At 42.9% G+C, this 16,219-nt stretch overlaps 1 protein-coding gene across 12 annotated transcripts in view; it reads right to left on the bottom strand.

Moving 5' to 3' along the window:
* ppfia2 (PTPRF interacting protein alpha 2) overlaps positions 1 to 16,219 on the bottom strand; it is a 180,175-nt gene that overhangs the window by 116,478 nt on the left and 47,478 nt on the right. The window contains exon 1 of one of the 12 annotated variants that reach the window (XM_030439566.1): positions 13,873 to 14,780. The exons of the other annotated variants lie outside the window; for them this stretch is intronic. The gene's annotated coding sequence lies outside the window, so the exon portion shown is untranslated. Of the gene's footprint in view, positions 1 to 13,872; positions 14,781 to 16,219 lie in introns of those variants that run through there. 12 annotated transcript variants of the gene reach the window in all.

Genomic DNA, 16,219 nt, shown 5'->3' with positions numbered 1-16,219 from the left:
AGGTGGCGGCGACAAGAAAAACAGCAGAAGGCTCCAAGAAGTTCCAGGAAAATATATAAAAAGACAGCTAGCGAGCAAACACGGATGTAAACGGTACAGGTTTTAAATCCAACAAAAGACAATGCATTCAACATGTGTATTAAAGGTGCGTGATTTTAAGGTGTTCAGCCTAAGAGACTGCACACTTCTTCCCCTATCCCTTTATCTTTAACTCTGCAGCACTCTGATTCTTTAACGTCCTCGTCCTCCCAGCCTGCCGCCTTTTGTCCTATGCGGTCATTTTGAAGCTGCAATCTTTTTGAGGGCTGCTTTGTGATTTACTTCCGAGGGACCCTTATTTTCATTTTCCATCTGGGAGATTTCAAAAGGAAGGTTTGCGCGAGACGTCCTGCGCCACGAGACGAGTAATGGAGATCGATACATTTCGGTCTCTGACTTATTGCATCTCTCGACACCTTTTGGGGAATTCCGCGTCCTCTTAACAGCCGAGTTGTTTTCACCAAAGGCGTGCGGGGAGGATGAAACAGCCTTTGACATTGCATCCTCTTTGGAAGTTGCCCTCAAAGAGGAGATTTTGTCAGAAGTTCGTCATTTGAGATAGCTCTTATCCTACGGTACAGCTAAGATAAAAAAAAAAAACACCTTTTAAAAAGGAGCTGCAGGAAGTGGTGCTCCCAGCTCTTCTCAGCTCTCAAGTGTAGGAAGCACTTGAGGTTTGCGGTCGACAGACCTCTCTATCCCACTTCCATGATTCCTGAAGGAGGATACCAAAGAAGAGCCTACTTCCTGTTTTGTTCGCCTCCTCAGGTCTTTATCGTTGCATGCAGGAGGCCCCAATCTCATGGAGATGTCAAGAAAAAGGAGTAACAATATCTAATCCTTGAAATGATGGTTTATTCCCCACAAAATTGTGGTTAAATATGCCAAAAAACATATATTTTGATGTTCTTTAACCAGAAGAGTGGTATTAAACGCCAGTACAAAACACAAGCTCAGTACCGAAGGTTTGAAGTCATATTCCACGGAAGCAAAAGGATGTTTTGTGAAGGAAACAGTCAGAAACATGGCTCCTTTCCAGTTTGGCTCCATCGCCCCTCATAACGTATGTTTAGCTCCTCCAACTTTAGCGCCGCTGACAGTTATTTGTTTGCTCATACATAAAATAACACAGACAGAGCCGATTCCAGGAAGCACTTGAAGAGTCCATCGGGAAAAAGTAATCAAACCGGGAGCGAGCGCGACGCGGCGGAGCGGGTTTTCAATCATCCCCCGAGCGAACTAACATGGCATCGCAAACACGTGGCGTTGGACCGTCCCGATCGGGAAGCGCTGTTTCGCTCAGCACTTCTTAAAGAAACATGCTGATTCGGGTATATGAAGTGTCAGTCATTCTTCTCGGTGTAGTTATTCATGTGTATACGCTGACTGGCGACATCCAGGGGTTTGTATCAGACAAAAGGAGCTGAGGGAGTCAAAACCGGGAGCTTCTGTCTCCGTCGCTGAGCTGCACATGTACATACGTCTACTCATAGATCAATGAGTGACTGTGAATGTTCTTTATCAAGTCATGTTGTGTGTGTGGGATGAAAAAAGGCAATAGGTTGCTAACTGTTAGCATCTGTATCAGCGCCAACATTGTCTACACGGCTGTTAAACACATGAGCAGTGCTGTACAAAGTCCCCAAAATACACTTGAGCAAAGATATCATGTCAAAATATTACTTAGATAAAAGTGTTACAGCATATTATATTACATGTGAAATACACATATATAAATAAATATATGTATCACAAGCATCTTTTTTGTAATAAATAAATGTCATGTACTCTTGGATGATTATCTGATACTCAGCATTTTTGATTATCAGTGTTTTATAATCTGAGGCACTTGCAGCATGTAATCTGCAAAGTGACTGATATCTGGAGTCATCAAATAAATGCAGCACATTTTAACACGTATGAGGTGAAACTAAAAAGTGCTTTTAAGCACCAAAAGGCTCCTACTGAGCAGCGGCAAACACTTCAGAAAAATCAGATCCAAAAGTTATACATAACGGCTGAATCACAGAATGAGGAGCTTGAATGTGAAGCCGCCCACATATCCTTCTTGCTCGTTGGCTCTGCTGTCTTTTCCGAGTGTCGTAAAGCTTTTTTTGGGGCCTCACCAATAGATTAGTAACCACACATTAACATGTGTTCATTTCTGTGACCTAGATCTGATATTTCGAGGTAAGATGTGTAGGATTCGGGGGAGTTAGGAGGCAGAAAATGAAGAGAGTATATATATAATTGTGTTTCTGTGAGTGTATAATCACCTGAAACTGAGAATTATTATGTTTCTGTGACCTGAATGAGGCGTTTTGTTTCCAACAGACCGAGCGCTTAATCCAGAGAGAGCCTGCAACGTATTGTTTACTGTGTGGGGTTTGATATTAAAAGCGAGGAGAGTTTCTGCCTGCAAACAGCCACAACAGCTAAAAACAAAAAGAAAGAAAAAGAAATCAATGGCCGGCATTACATCATTCACGTTGTGTCCACTCATGCTGAGCATCACTCCGCTTTGAAGCCCAGAAACCTGATGTTATGTCGGTGTGTTCCGTGGGAAAGTTGGCCTCATTGCAGGGTTCCTGCTGCGAGTTACTCGCCCGCCTGCAGCTCGACTCCGTGTTCTTCGAAAACAATATAGTCAATACAATCCACCTGAATTTCCCGATGTTATTTGGACTAACGCTTAGATGCAGCTAAACCAAAGGAACGCTGAACTCTAAAGTTGTTAGCGCGGTCCTTGCGAGGACGTTAGCATGCTTACACTAGCGTTTAGCTCAAATCACAGCCTCACAAGGCTGCGAGCACGACCGCCGGCTCTCAGGGGATACACTTCTATAACAGCACGTCCTGACTGCACAAATGCTATCCCCTCCGGTGTGCAGCGAAGTCATCTTGACCCAAATAGAGCCGGAACTGGATGAGTAAGCAACTGCCTGCCATCTTTGTTTAGGCCACTCTACTCCTGAGTAAGAAAAAAAACAGAAACGATATAGAGATGAACTCTAACTCGACGCCAGATTCTACCTGAGTGAAGCTCTGAGCGGAGACAATACGGCGGCTCACGCGCTCCTCTGGAGGATTCTGCTACAGTCAGTCGGGCTGAGATTACACTTCCTATAAAGCGGCCGGATAGACTACAATCTGATTACTCATGTTTCCTAAAAAAAAGTTCCTGACAACTGACTCATCCTCCACATTACACTGAAATTAAAAACACACAGAAGGATACCCCACTTGACAGCGTTGCTATCCATATCCCAAACAGCCCTTCTGTGGCAGCTGTGGGAACATCTCTGGTGATGAGGGCTGGTCGACAGGTTAACAGGAGTCATTATGAAGGTTTAATGAGCACTTACACAACGACAAACACACATGTACACACTGCTGTCAGTACGCAGAGCTCTTAGTGGGCGGCTGACGCCTCATAAACGGAGACCAGAGCAAAGTTAAGTGGAGCGACTGTACATGCACGCGTGTCAGCGCCATCCCAACGCTGACTGTGGCTGTAACACACAGACTCTATGTTTATTTTAATCTCAACAGATCAGGTCCTGAGCGCTCTTGTTGATCTGGTAAAGCAGCCTTAAATCTGTGAATATGAAGACGGACAAACGTGTGAAACTACTGCAAACTACTTCAAATGACAAGTTTAAAAATTTGAAAAACTTTTTTAAAGTCATTGCTTTCCCTTAAAGGGACAGCAATGTCTGTTTCCAGAGATCAAGATCTAGCCAGCCAGTTCAATTTAGGAACTACTGTATATTCCACTTATTTAACAACACAATGTCACCATGTCACAGAGGGAAGCGTATCTACTCATAGTACAAATAGGGTCTCAGCACATAGTCCGGGGCATTTAACCTCTGCTAGCTTAGCTGGATTTCTATTGGGAAGCTAAAAACAGATTTCAACTGTCCTCCATCAGCTTCCAGGTCGGGGAAGTCCCGACGCGACGATTACCAAGTGTGGTTAGAAATGCTCAATTCCGTTCTTTTCCCTGTCCGCTCTCGATAATAACTGTTATAAACTGGCAGGTAAGACACATATGAACTTTGATTGCTTTTCCACGGAGTCATAATCATACATTTTCATCCATGAGCTGCGGAACTCTACTGCACTCGGTAATCGACTCGTCGGGACTTCCCGTCAACAGGAAGCTGCTGCAGAAGAGTGGTAAATTTAGTCAGCTTTTCAGTAGAAATCCAGCTACGCTAGCGGAGGTTAGATGCCCCGGACTATGTGCTGAGACCCTATTTGTACTGTTGCTGAAGTTTGGTGCTGTTCTGAGCATTATTTGTGGCTTTTTGGTGGCGGTTTATATTTGGATCCATTTACTGCAATGTATTGTTGTATTGTTGTCGTGCGGTCGTTTCTGAGGTTGATAAAACTCCGTAAATTAGCGGTCTGCTAACTTGATCTCTCGAGAGGGAGTCTAACACAGTTTCACGGTGATTTAGACCATGGATTAAACTTACACCGGAATATCCCTTTATTAATGTATTTTTAGGCACTATGAGCCCAACCAGCTAGGGACCACCAGGTTCCATTATATTCAAGAGAAGGCAAACCTCTAAAATCCAGCAACTCATGCTAAAACAACCTTGATAGATTAATAGCCCAACAGGTTAGAGAAAAACATGTTTGTGGTGAACTGAACCTTTAGGTTTGCACGGGGAACCTAACTGAACAAATTCTTTGAGAGCACAAAAGGAGGGTTAAAGTCGACTGCGATGCCTGAAATCGACATAATGCGTCGGCTCTGCGGCGTGAAAAATCTTATTAGACATTTTATGACATTCAACCTTAACCAGTCCCGTTATTATTACTGCAATTAGATGAGGGTCAAATTCCCGAAAGTGGACAAGTTTCAATCACCAGCAGAGCCTCCATCTTGTGCCTCATGGGCCGAGTGTGAAGGAGGAAATCAAACAGGAGACATATTGCTCGGCAGAAATGAAGTGGATATTGACACAATCAATCTTCCAGGAGTATACGAGCACATCTCGTTTTTTTTTTTTTTATGTGTTGTGTGCGTGCGTGCGTGTGCGTCTTCTCCCCTGATTGTTTTTACTTTATTTGCAAGTTCAGGCTTATCAGTCTTCTCCAGCAGGGCGCAAGGGGGAGGGGGGAGGAACAATCTCATAACTTTCTCATTACCGCCCCCAGCCCCGTGAAGAATACTGCTGCTGCTGCTCACAGATAACAACAAACCTTGCTTTTGGGACACGGAATACCATTTTCTGCCGCAGTTTGGCTTTCTGAATCTGAAAAAAACTCATTAAGTAACCCAATAAAGGGGCAAAGGAAATAAGGTTAAAGTTCTCACGGTAATGAAAAAAGGCTAAAACGGAGCACATGTTATATTTACTGTGAGTACTGGGACGGAACAAAAATATCATACGGCAGCAGGGTGAGCATTAATCCAAATCACGCGCCGGAATATTATTACAAATCTCGTACAATTAAGAGCGGAAATGTTTGGATTTATCGACCAATTATGCCGCAAAGACGAAGCAGAAAAACCAAACTCCTGCATCAACTTACGAAAGTTTGTTCGCGACTGAATCCCTCAAATCCTCATTAGCCGGGCGGCCCCGCTTCTCTAAAGGCCGGATCATCACGGCGGAGGTGATGGATGGAAATGAAAGCTGTCCCGACTGTTTAACTGAGAGAACACGCACTGTCCCTGAACACACCATCCATCCTCTGTGATGTGGACACACACCAGCACTACGTCTTCTGGCCTGTCGCCGGCAAACAGCCGAGGCTCGCACTTGATCACACGCCTTAATTGGCCTCCTGACAGCGCAAACACGCTCAGAATGACGGGCGAGCGCACACTGAATGCAAACAACAGGGAAGTTAAATGAAAAGTTCACCCAAAAAGTGAAGATTAAGTCATCGTCGGCTCACGTCCTTGCTGGTTCGGAAAGTCAGGTAAGTTTCGAGACAGTTCTGGAGCTTCACGGCGAAAAAAAACAGCGTTGGAGAGTTATTAATATGAGGCTGGACCTCCGCGACTGGACGACCAATGGGGTGACTTCCCTTTGCTGAGTTCCAGCCAGAGAAAGAGTTGAACAATCGTTGTTTTAAGAGGTGTTGGAATAATCGCAGAAATGTGTCCTCAGTCAGAACAACAATTTGTGAACTCAACGTAGATTTTGGTACACGACTTGCCAACAGCGCACGAACATGACTGAGGAAAGTAAATGTCTGGATGATGGTTTGAAAATGTTTTATCTACATACCGTACACAATATGTGCTCACATGTCATTTTGAATTTGTAGCCATTAGTTGATGTCCGCTCAGAGTGACTTAGATGAGTTAGAATGGTTGTTTATTTTCTTTAGCCCTGATAGCAGGTGAGGTAAAGCAATATTTCAGTGAAATTAGGGAAAGGTGGGCAGCGGCCAAAAATGTTGCACAAGTAAAAGTGCTGTTACTTTTCAAAACAGCTACACGAGTAGAAGTAAATGTGGTCATCCAAATAACGACCTGTGTTAGAGAACAAAAGTACTCGAGCAAAAAAGTAACTAAGCAGTGAGAAATATAAGAAAAAAGAAATAACCCACCCACAGCCCGATGTAAATTTGTCTGTGATTATTAGCCGTTAGCGTTAGCCATTCTCCTGCTGTAGCCTCAACCATTATCCTAGCTAAGTAAAAGCAAAAGTACTCATCAAAATGACTACTTGAGTTAAAGTATAAAAGTACTTTTAGAGAAGTTACTCGAGTAGTGAGCAGCTCATTGGGCTATGATAACCTGGGAACACCAAAAGTCCTGATTTTTCTTGAAAAATTCTACTCAAGTGAGAGTAAAAGTACGCTGCTGCATTAAAAGTACTCCGGAAAGTGCAAGTGAAAGTTCCTCCTGTACAAGTAATGGAGTAAATTTAACTCTGGTTCTAGGGAACGGTGCAGCAACAAGTCTGGGACAAAATCACTTTGTAACATAAACGCAACACATTCTCTTCATAGCATCGCATCAGAACCATTTGAGCAGAACGTCACCGCGCGGTGAATCTGTGCCGCCAGGATCAGAACAGTGACTTCTATGTGTCAACAAATTCAGTTTTCCTCAGCACAATAAAAACCTTCTGTTTCCATCTTTATTGACACCGGCGGCTCCTTTCAGCCTGATAAAGAGCATTATGAAGTCTGGGGGAGTCCGCCGACACAAACGACTTGTGATTTATAGCTTTGATTCGCCCCTTTTTTGCTAGAAAGCCAATTCATATTCCGCTGGTGGAGGTATCGAGAGAAAACGGTCTCAGAAAGGATCACAGCTTCGACGTCGCTTTGGCAACATCAACGGATTAGTTTAATGACTGCTGGAGACGAGCTGGAGGATATCGGAGGAGACGTATGAGAAGAGGGCTGTGTGCCGCTGTGGATGGAGAGGAGTGAGGAGGTAAATAATGAGGTTCTGGTGCACCAGGAAGCAAAGCGAGGGTTGATTCCTGTTATGTAGCACCACCTGCTGGGCGAGAACAGGTGTTACTAGAAAGGGAAGAAGATCTCTTCCTGTTTATGTTTGTAAAAGGTCCTTTTCCGAGTCGAATAGATGAGATTAATAATCAATAAACAACTGAAACAAAGAGACTTCAGCATGGATGCAGAAATTGTTCTTCTTTTTCCAGAAAATTCTTCTAATCAAGAGTAAGAAACTATTCTCAGGTTATAATCCACACATAGAACTACAGCTTTAAAATCAGACAAATCAACGTTTTATTCTGGTCTTTAAGGACAAGTTACGGAGGATTGAAACTGCAATAATCAAATGTCAAAAAAGAAAAAAACAAAATGGCCCAATGAAAAGAAAAACATACCCATGAAGTGCACAAAAGATAAGATTTAAAATAAATGTCAGTATTTCTTTGTTAAATGTGACACAAATCGAAATTTCTGTTTAAATATTCCTCAGTATTTATTCAACTTTGTTTCAATTCCTCTATTTACCCACTTTCGCATTTTTTTTCTTATCTTATTTATACATTTATTTACTGATTTATTGATGTATTATTTTCCGTTTCCCTGTCATTCAAACTGTGTCATGGTTCCATATTTTTTCTCCTATATGGTGATCGACATGAGTGGTGTTGGAGCTGCAGATTGCCCCGACTCCACTGGCCGTCAATAAATAAAGAGGAAAATCAAATTGGAGAATAAATAAATAGAGGAATTATTGCATAAGTAAAACAAATGCAATCAAATATAAATGTATAGATGTCCACGTCAATTTTCAATATTGATTTTAGTGCATTTAATGGCATATTTGTCATTATATTTTGGATTTTGGCAGTTTTTACCTTCCATAACAAGGCATCTTATTATTTCAGGTATTTAATTCTACCAAAATGACATTCCACTGTGAATGTTTTATCTATAAATGTATTAAATCAGGAAACACAACAATATCACAATGGAGGCATCGAATTCAGAGAGCTTAAACATGTACAAAACAATGCATCTTCCATCTTTCTGCTGCTCATCTTGAACACCAATGCATCCAAAAAATGATAATCTCTCCTGGCTGTTTCTGCAGGTTTAGGGGGATTTTCCCTTTAGTTGGAGGCCTCGATCACTGTGCTACCTGTGTCGGCCACAAGATGGCAGAATCTCACAACAAGAGAAAGAATGACTCGACTGGAGCAGTCATCAAAACGATGTCCTGGCCTCCACACAGGTTGTGTTGCACTTAAAACTGGGTATAGAACATATAGCTGCAATAACCTTTCTTAATTTGGTGTGACAATGTTCAAATGGTTTAACACTACTGTGATAGTTGATGAAGGTTCTCAGTCATCCAGGTGAAGGTAATTCTAGGTGCTGTATCGTAGGCAACTCCATAAGGACACTCCCACACAGGGTTTAAAAGCCTGCGACTCCCCCCCAGTAAGTTAGAACTGAAGGAGCCTCCTGGGTGAGAGGTGAAACGTCTTCAAAGAACTTCACACATTCGTATACGAGCACCAACAGGGATTAGAGACGAGTACATCTTGTTTAAGACCCATCCTCATCTGTTTTAAGTTAACCTACATTTCCTATCAGAGATAACAGGCGGTTTACCCCTCAAACATGTTGTACTTTAATCCCAGCTATCTATCATTTCTGGTGCTGGAAAGTGAGGCGCGAGCTTTGCGCTTTCATTCACACAGGAAACGCTGCTGTCTGCACGTATCTACTGTAAAGCCTCCTGCGATCGATAGACAACTGGGCATCACACATGGGGCCTGTCAGCCGTCAGAGTAAAGCATCCTCCTACACTCAAATGCACAATCCATACGAGCCACTCTCGAGGAAGCAGCACCCTATCAGGGCAGAGTATTACAGCAGCTACAATAATCCCTCACAACGCTGCGGCTCGCAGTGCTGCGATGGAGCTCCCGATCATCAACGTTCAAACCCAAAAAAACGAGCTCCAGTCATGACTGGTCGTTCTCTGACTGAGTGGGGTTTGTGATGTACTGGTGGGGGTTATGAAAGTGCTTTTTTAAATACTTTACAGCGTTTTCCCGAGATTTGTAAAAGGCTTAGGGTCATGTATATGGCAAGGGGGTTTAAGCTCCTCCTCCAACACAATTTCACATCATTTTAGACCACTATTGGTACAATATCTTTATAAAACCTAGTCCAATAACTAATAAATTATATTTAAATTGTGATTAAAATGAGACAGATGTCTGTACTCACTCACATACCAGCTATCTAAATACACCTGATTGTTTTCATCAAGATCTATGCATTGTCCACGCGTAAAAGAGAGTAAAAAATCCTACATCCATCTCTTTATCTGCATCAATAGTTAATAGGGTCTATTCTGGGCTCAGACCCATCCTCCATCCAAGTTTTGTGGAAATCCCTTCAGCAGTTTTTGTGTAACCCTGTCCACAAACCAACTATTGGCACAAGTGAAAACATAACTTCCTTGGCAGAGGTAATAATCAACAACTAAAGAGCTTTAATGACAAGGCTTGATAAAGAGGTGCACTGGGGAATAACTACAACAACATTTAGAGATCTCTCATTTAGTTAGTTTTGATGGTCTCTTCATTGATTTTACATTCTATTGACTAAAGTATACAACCACGGTCTGAATATTAAGAACTTAAAGGTGCCATATGTAAGTATTTTAGTTAAAAACATTCACAACAGAATGTGAAGTAATAGCAGCTCCTAAGTTATGACATCCATGTATTGTGTTGCATAGATATGTATTGAAGTTAGCATGCTAACAAGCTAGCCCTAGCCCATCGTGATCCAAAGCTACTGTGCTAGCAATGTAAACACTAACATTCTCCAAGTCCTCTGAACTCCCAGTCTTGACTGCTAGCTGCACCGCTAATTAAGCTAACTAGCTAATGGTATCTATCTAGTTAGCAGTAAATCTGGTGCTTTGCTGCCCCCTATTTATCCGAGTAGGAATTCAACAGGTGGCCAATTCTTAAATATTGCACCTCAAAGTAAAATTGTCCCGTTTTTTACCAAAAAATCACAGATTACATTGGAGGCAAGTATTTTTTTAAATGTCAGCTAACAACACAGCTTTTTAAACAGACTTTTACTTTCTTATCCTCTTCCTGCTCTACATGCATGCATGTGAATTTGCGCATCACCACTTTCTCAACAAATTGGACTTTTCTATAATCTCCCCACACATTACCCACCTGCTGTAATTAAACACATCCCTCTCGCCTTATCTCAGACTAACACAGTCCTCGACCCGCCGACCACTGCAACTTGCTCAGTCAGAACGCAAGGCATCACTGTTTTTCCCCACCGCTCACTAATGAAGTAGGAAATAACCTTTAGCTACGAGACATTTCACAGCCTCAGCTATTGTACAACAAATGTTCGGAGAGGAGCAGTGGGTGCTGCTCTCGTATCCCCCCCAAGCTCATATTAAATGCTTTCCATCCACATTTACACATGAGCTGTGGCGTGAACACAGATGTTAATCCCCCTCACTCCAGAAAAGTCTGATTTAGCCACAATAGGTGCTTGTAATCACACGTTCACCATGGCAGGAATGTTAGTTCCAATAAAACACACTGTCAGTCTCGGTCAATGGATCCAGACAGCTGAGAGGATTGCATCTTGACTCTTGATTTGCCCTCTCAGACTTGTGTCTTGACATGAGACTTCAAAACAGCTCTTGGAAAAACAGCACTGCCAGGCCTTCGTCGCCACACTCTCCATCTTTTTTTGGGATATTGGCGGCCATTACGGTGCAGTTTTCTTTACCGCTCAGCATCCTTCACGGCGAATACGTCCCTGTTGCCGCAACCGGTAGCTCATCTTCAGTTTGACACATGGAGCTCTGCAGTCTTAAAAAGGCTAAAACTACACTTGATATTGGAAGCAGAAGCTAAAGCCCCTGTATCCCACCCCACTTCCAGCTAAGACGGTAATGAGATGCCGAGCCTGATGCACTCAATTTCCCAAATTAAAGTGTCTCCGTGGGGCTTCTGCGGGTTAGTGAAAAGAGTGACTGAGCAAACCTCAAACAGGTGAGGCCCCGACAGATTTCCTTCTACGAACAGTGAGCAATAAGTATAGTGTGTGTGCTTGTTTAAAGACTATGCCCTCTTACATCTGGAATCGGTCTTACCATAAACATAATAACTTCCTTCTCACTTGAAGCAGGAATGAATCGCAAAACACAAACACCACAGTTGGATCAACCTGTTAAAGGGGCAATATGTACGATAAAAAAAACCAAAAACATAAAAAAATAACTGAAATTATCAACAAAAGAAAAAAAAAGAAATACTGTAAATTCCAGACTATAGAACGCACCTGAATATAAGCCGCACCACCTCATTTTAAAGTTTAATTTTTTTTTTACATAAATAGGCCGCACCTGACTATAAACTGCAGGTGTCCATGTCTGCTCTCTGTGTGTTCACCCAGTCTTCAAGAACGTTTTCAAGTTCAGGCCATCTGCTTTAATTACCTCTGAAAGCTTTTGTCGTCTTTTTGCATTGAGTCAGTTCTTCACGCTGCCGTCTCCAACGTCTCTCAAGCTTACATGCAGCAGCTCTATTTCCTTCTTTGACAGCCAGATTGATTGCCTTTAACTTAAAAGCTGCATCATATGCATTTCTTCATGTGTTTTCCATGATTAGGGTGTGTGCATGATGCGCAAAATGACTGTTCAAAACACAAACTAGCGTCTTCCTCGGCGCATTATCTCTGGAGGCTGTTAGCCCGTAAAAATCTACAGATTAGCCGCATCATATTATAGGCTGCAGGGTTCAAAGCATGGGAAAAAAGTAGCGGCTTATAGTCCGGAATTTACGGTAACTCTTTTAATGTAACGTCTGTAGAAGTTAGCATGCTAACCAGCTAGCCCTTCAGCCACCTAAAGATATGGTAGGCCAATAGTAGCTCCAAGCTAATACAACCGCTAGCTGCACGGTTAACTAAGCTTATAAGCCAACAATGGCTACAGCAAGCAGCAGCTCGTGGTTACTGTGTTTATATGCTGCCACCTGGTGGTCAGTCCTCACATATTGCTCCTTTAAAGGCTTAAATGAGTAAAAATGAGAAGCATGCCCGCTTAAACACCCATTCCCTCTAGCACTCCTCTGTGATTTTAGTGATCCTGTGTCTCAATCATACCTGACCCCAGATCTGCAGTTTGATTATTTGATTAAACACATAAATTCAGGAAGTTGAAACATGAAAGCAGAAAAAAGCGCAGCTCAGAAAGCAATCCCACCTTAAGGTCCCACTCATTAGCTACTCTGGAGCTTTTTCATCTGCATAGCCTGCCCTCTTTATTTGTTTGTTAATGAGCAGGAAGGGGATGGCTGGGGGGCTAATGGGGATATTACTGTCTTAAAAGAAACACATGAATCTTTAAAGGAGACCTATTATGCTTTTCTTCTCCCCCCCCCCTTCCCTCCAGTGTTTTATATAGGTTTCTATGCATGTAAAAAAATCTTTAAAGCTAAAAAAGTCTGCACCAACAGAAGTTTTTCTCTCCCACAGAAAACACTGCAACCAAAACGCCTCGTCAGTAATCCAGCCTTTGATTCTGTGACTTTGTGACATCACACTACATTACTAGGTAACATATTCACATAAATTCATACCTAGCTGCTAGTTTGGCACAAGAATTGATTTAGCAAAGCTGCTCTGTTTATGTTAGCGGTGCTGGCTTAGGCATGTGTGAGCTGACCAATCAGAGCAGACTGGGAATTCGGGAGGGGGGACCTTAAAGACACAGGAGCTAAAAAAACATTTCAGAATGGAAACTGAAGTGAGATCCTTCAAGTGCGCTCAAAACAAAATGGAAATCTGACAACTGAGCAAAACCCGTCTGCTGATAAAAGCTCAGGAAAAGTTCACGAATGAACCTTGAAGTGAAACAAATGGTTGTAAAACTAGACTTTGACACATCGACCAGCTTGAAGAAGAGGCCTCCAGATCCTGTATGAAAACAGGACTCATCTTAACAACTTTGTGTTTGTTTGGTGTTTCATAATGTGCTTTAGTGCTACTTATTCCCAAAATACATTCCCTCACAAACATGTTGACAAACGGGTAGCCTGGTGCTTTTGGGGGCTCCTGGAGTTCTGGGACTATGAAGCCCAGTTGGTGATCTAACCTCGCTCATAAACCACACATGGCCTCGGATGACTTCTTCAGAATATACAAGAGCTTGATGTCTTGACACCTCCACAGCGCCGTGGCTTTCAGAGCTCAATAACACGAGAACACATGACAACACAACTGTGAGTGAGCGGTTTGAGTTTCATGTGCAGCGTCTCTAAACTCTACAGGGGATGAAGGGAAGCCGGGAAAAAAGTTGTTTACCTGCGTTGACGTCGGGATCCGATGAAAAGCAGCAGCAATGGAGAGAGAGAGAAGAGAGAAAAGACGAGATCAGGTAAACATTTGAAACTTTTTTTCTCACAGCGACACAAATTAAAATGAACACAATGAAAGATCAGGTGTGTAATGTAGTGTAGAGCGTGGAGGCACAAACGAACACTGTTGCACCGCCTGTGCTAAGACGGCTAAACTGAGGACGCTCCGCTGATCTCTTTTGAATGACAATGTGCTTCTCAGGTTATGCGCTAAACCAGCTGTTGTTGCTCACGGAGACGTGTCGAGGGGCTTTTAACGACGCCCACGCACTCATCTTCTGGCTGGGCTAAAGAAAAAACCTCTCGCTTTTCGGGAGATTCAAGGCGCCAGCCCCCTCCTCTCCTCTCCTCTCCTCTCCGACACACAAGACAAACACACAGACACAGACAGACATGAGGGAAATAACATGTACACAAAATGCACATGAAGAGCTGCCAGCGTTCTCGAGCATCGAACAAACACTTCAAAGAGCGCAACGTGCTCCCGAGCAGCTCCCCCGATTGAGCGATATCTTTATTTTCTCTGATCCGTCTGTGCCTAGGCCTCTTTCTTTCTTCCTCTCCCTCCTCATCTTTTCCCTCTTTCTTTTTGTTTTTTCTTTTCCTCTCTGACACCCGGGCACGTGAACGAATCTCACGGAGATCCGTTTGGTCGCGGCTGCGATGCCGACCGAAAAGGCATGTCTGCGGGTGCGGGTGGTGGGGGGATCAGCTGAGAGGGTTGCCATGGCTTCTCAAAATAACTCATCGGAGCTCGGCGCTGTTAAGGTAGAGAGAGTCTCAGTTTTCCTGCTCCTTCTGACAACTAAATTGCTCCGCGTCTTCTATCGCAGTAAACTTTGCACTCTGTTCTCAAAATGCAGTCCTCCCCCCGAATCACCGCCACCACCACCACCACCTCCCCCTCGTCGTCCTCCTCTGTAAATTTGTGTCTTGTAAGTGCTTGTATGTGATGGTCGGGCCCGTCCACAGGGGACGAGAGTGGAGGAGTGGAAGAGGATGGAGCGAGGACAGAGTCACCCAGCGGAAGGAGAGCACAAACCCAGTTCACCTCTGAGGACGGACGCGGGCGATGTGGTTTTTTGAGTCGCTGTTTGTCACGCAACGTCCCACCCTTCCTCCTCCTCCTCCTCCTCCTCCTCTCTTACTCTGGATGCTTTGGGAGTTAAGAGAGGGACGATGACCAAATATACTGTACTCGAGAAACTGCACAATATTCTGTGTGTCTGGATCTGATTGTTAATTAAAATAGTCCCACAGGCAGCAAAAGATACAGTCAAGACTTCTTATGGAAAATAGCAAATGCCAGTATTTTAGTCCAAAACTGCTGATATGTATTAAAATGAGATGTATTATGCTCAGTTTCAGGTTCAAGTTTATTTTAGTTTACAGCTCTAATAGCTCTGATTCAGATCCTGTCTCTTTAAAGCCCCGCTCTCCTCTGATTGGTCCACTCGCACACGCTTGAGCCATCAACAACAGAGTAGCTGTGCTAAATCAATTCTCACGTGCAAAACTAGCCGGCAGTCATCAACTCTGCAACAGAACAGAATTAGAGGCGGGGCTAACGACGAGGCGTTTCAGGAGCGGTGTTTTCTGTGGGAGAGGGGAGCTTCTGTTGGTGCGGACTCTCACATCTTTAGCTTTCGAGATCTTTTACATGTACAAGGTAAAAAAAAGCACAATATGTGTCCTTTAAACTACAAAATACCATCCTGATTTCTATTATTTTAGATGTCAGCATTAACTACACTGCACATAATATCTACATGCTCTGCCGGGTTAATACATATTACAGTTACATCAACACATATAGCTGATAATAACATTTCTGGTTTGAGGCTATTCATTTTGCATCAATATTTAATAGTTGTAATATAATTTACATGAAAACTAAAAGAAATGAGTCAGCAAATGTAAATTAAGTCTTAATTTGTCCCTAAAACAGTAATAATTTGAACATTTAGATTAGATTCCAGACGTCTACACTAAAGGTGACGACCTATATGTCTCTATTAAGTTTCCACGACTGGATTTCACAAGGCTCTGTCTCTTCACAATGTCCAGTAATAAAGATATATGCAAGATTGTTGCATTCAAATGTCTAAAAAAACAACTAGACCTTTGATTTTATATGCTGTTGAGCCGTGTACTTACATTATCCCAGATATTAAAGAAACTACAGCAGCGGCAGAAATGACACAATGTGCATTTTTTACGTTTTTTACAAGAAATCTGCATTTTGTGTGATTTGGCGCCCTGAGACTACAAATCCCAGGTCTGGAATAATTCGT

This window comes from Sparus aurata, chromosome 14, assembly GCF_900880675.1.
Source record: "Sparus aurata chromosome 14, fSpaAur1.1, whole genome shotgun sequence".
Lineage (NCBI taxonomy): Eukaryota > Metazoa > Chordata > Actinopteri > Spariformes > Sparidae > Sparus > Sparus aurata.
The sequence above is the reverse complement of the archived record's forward strand: the minus strand, read 5'-3'. Positions and strand labels throughout refer to the sequence as shown.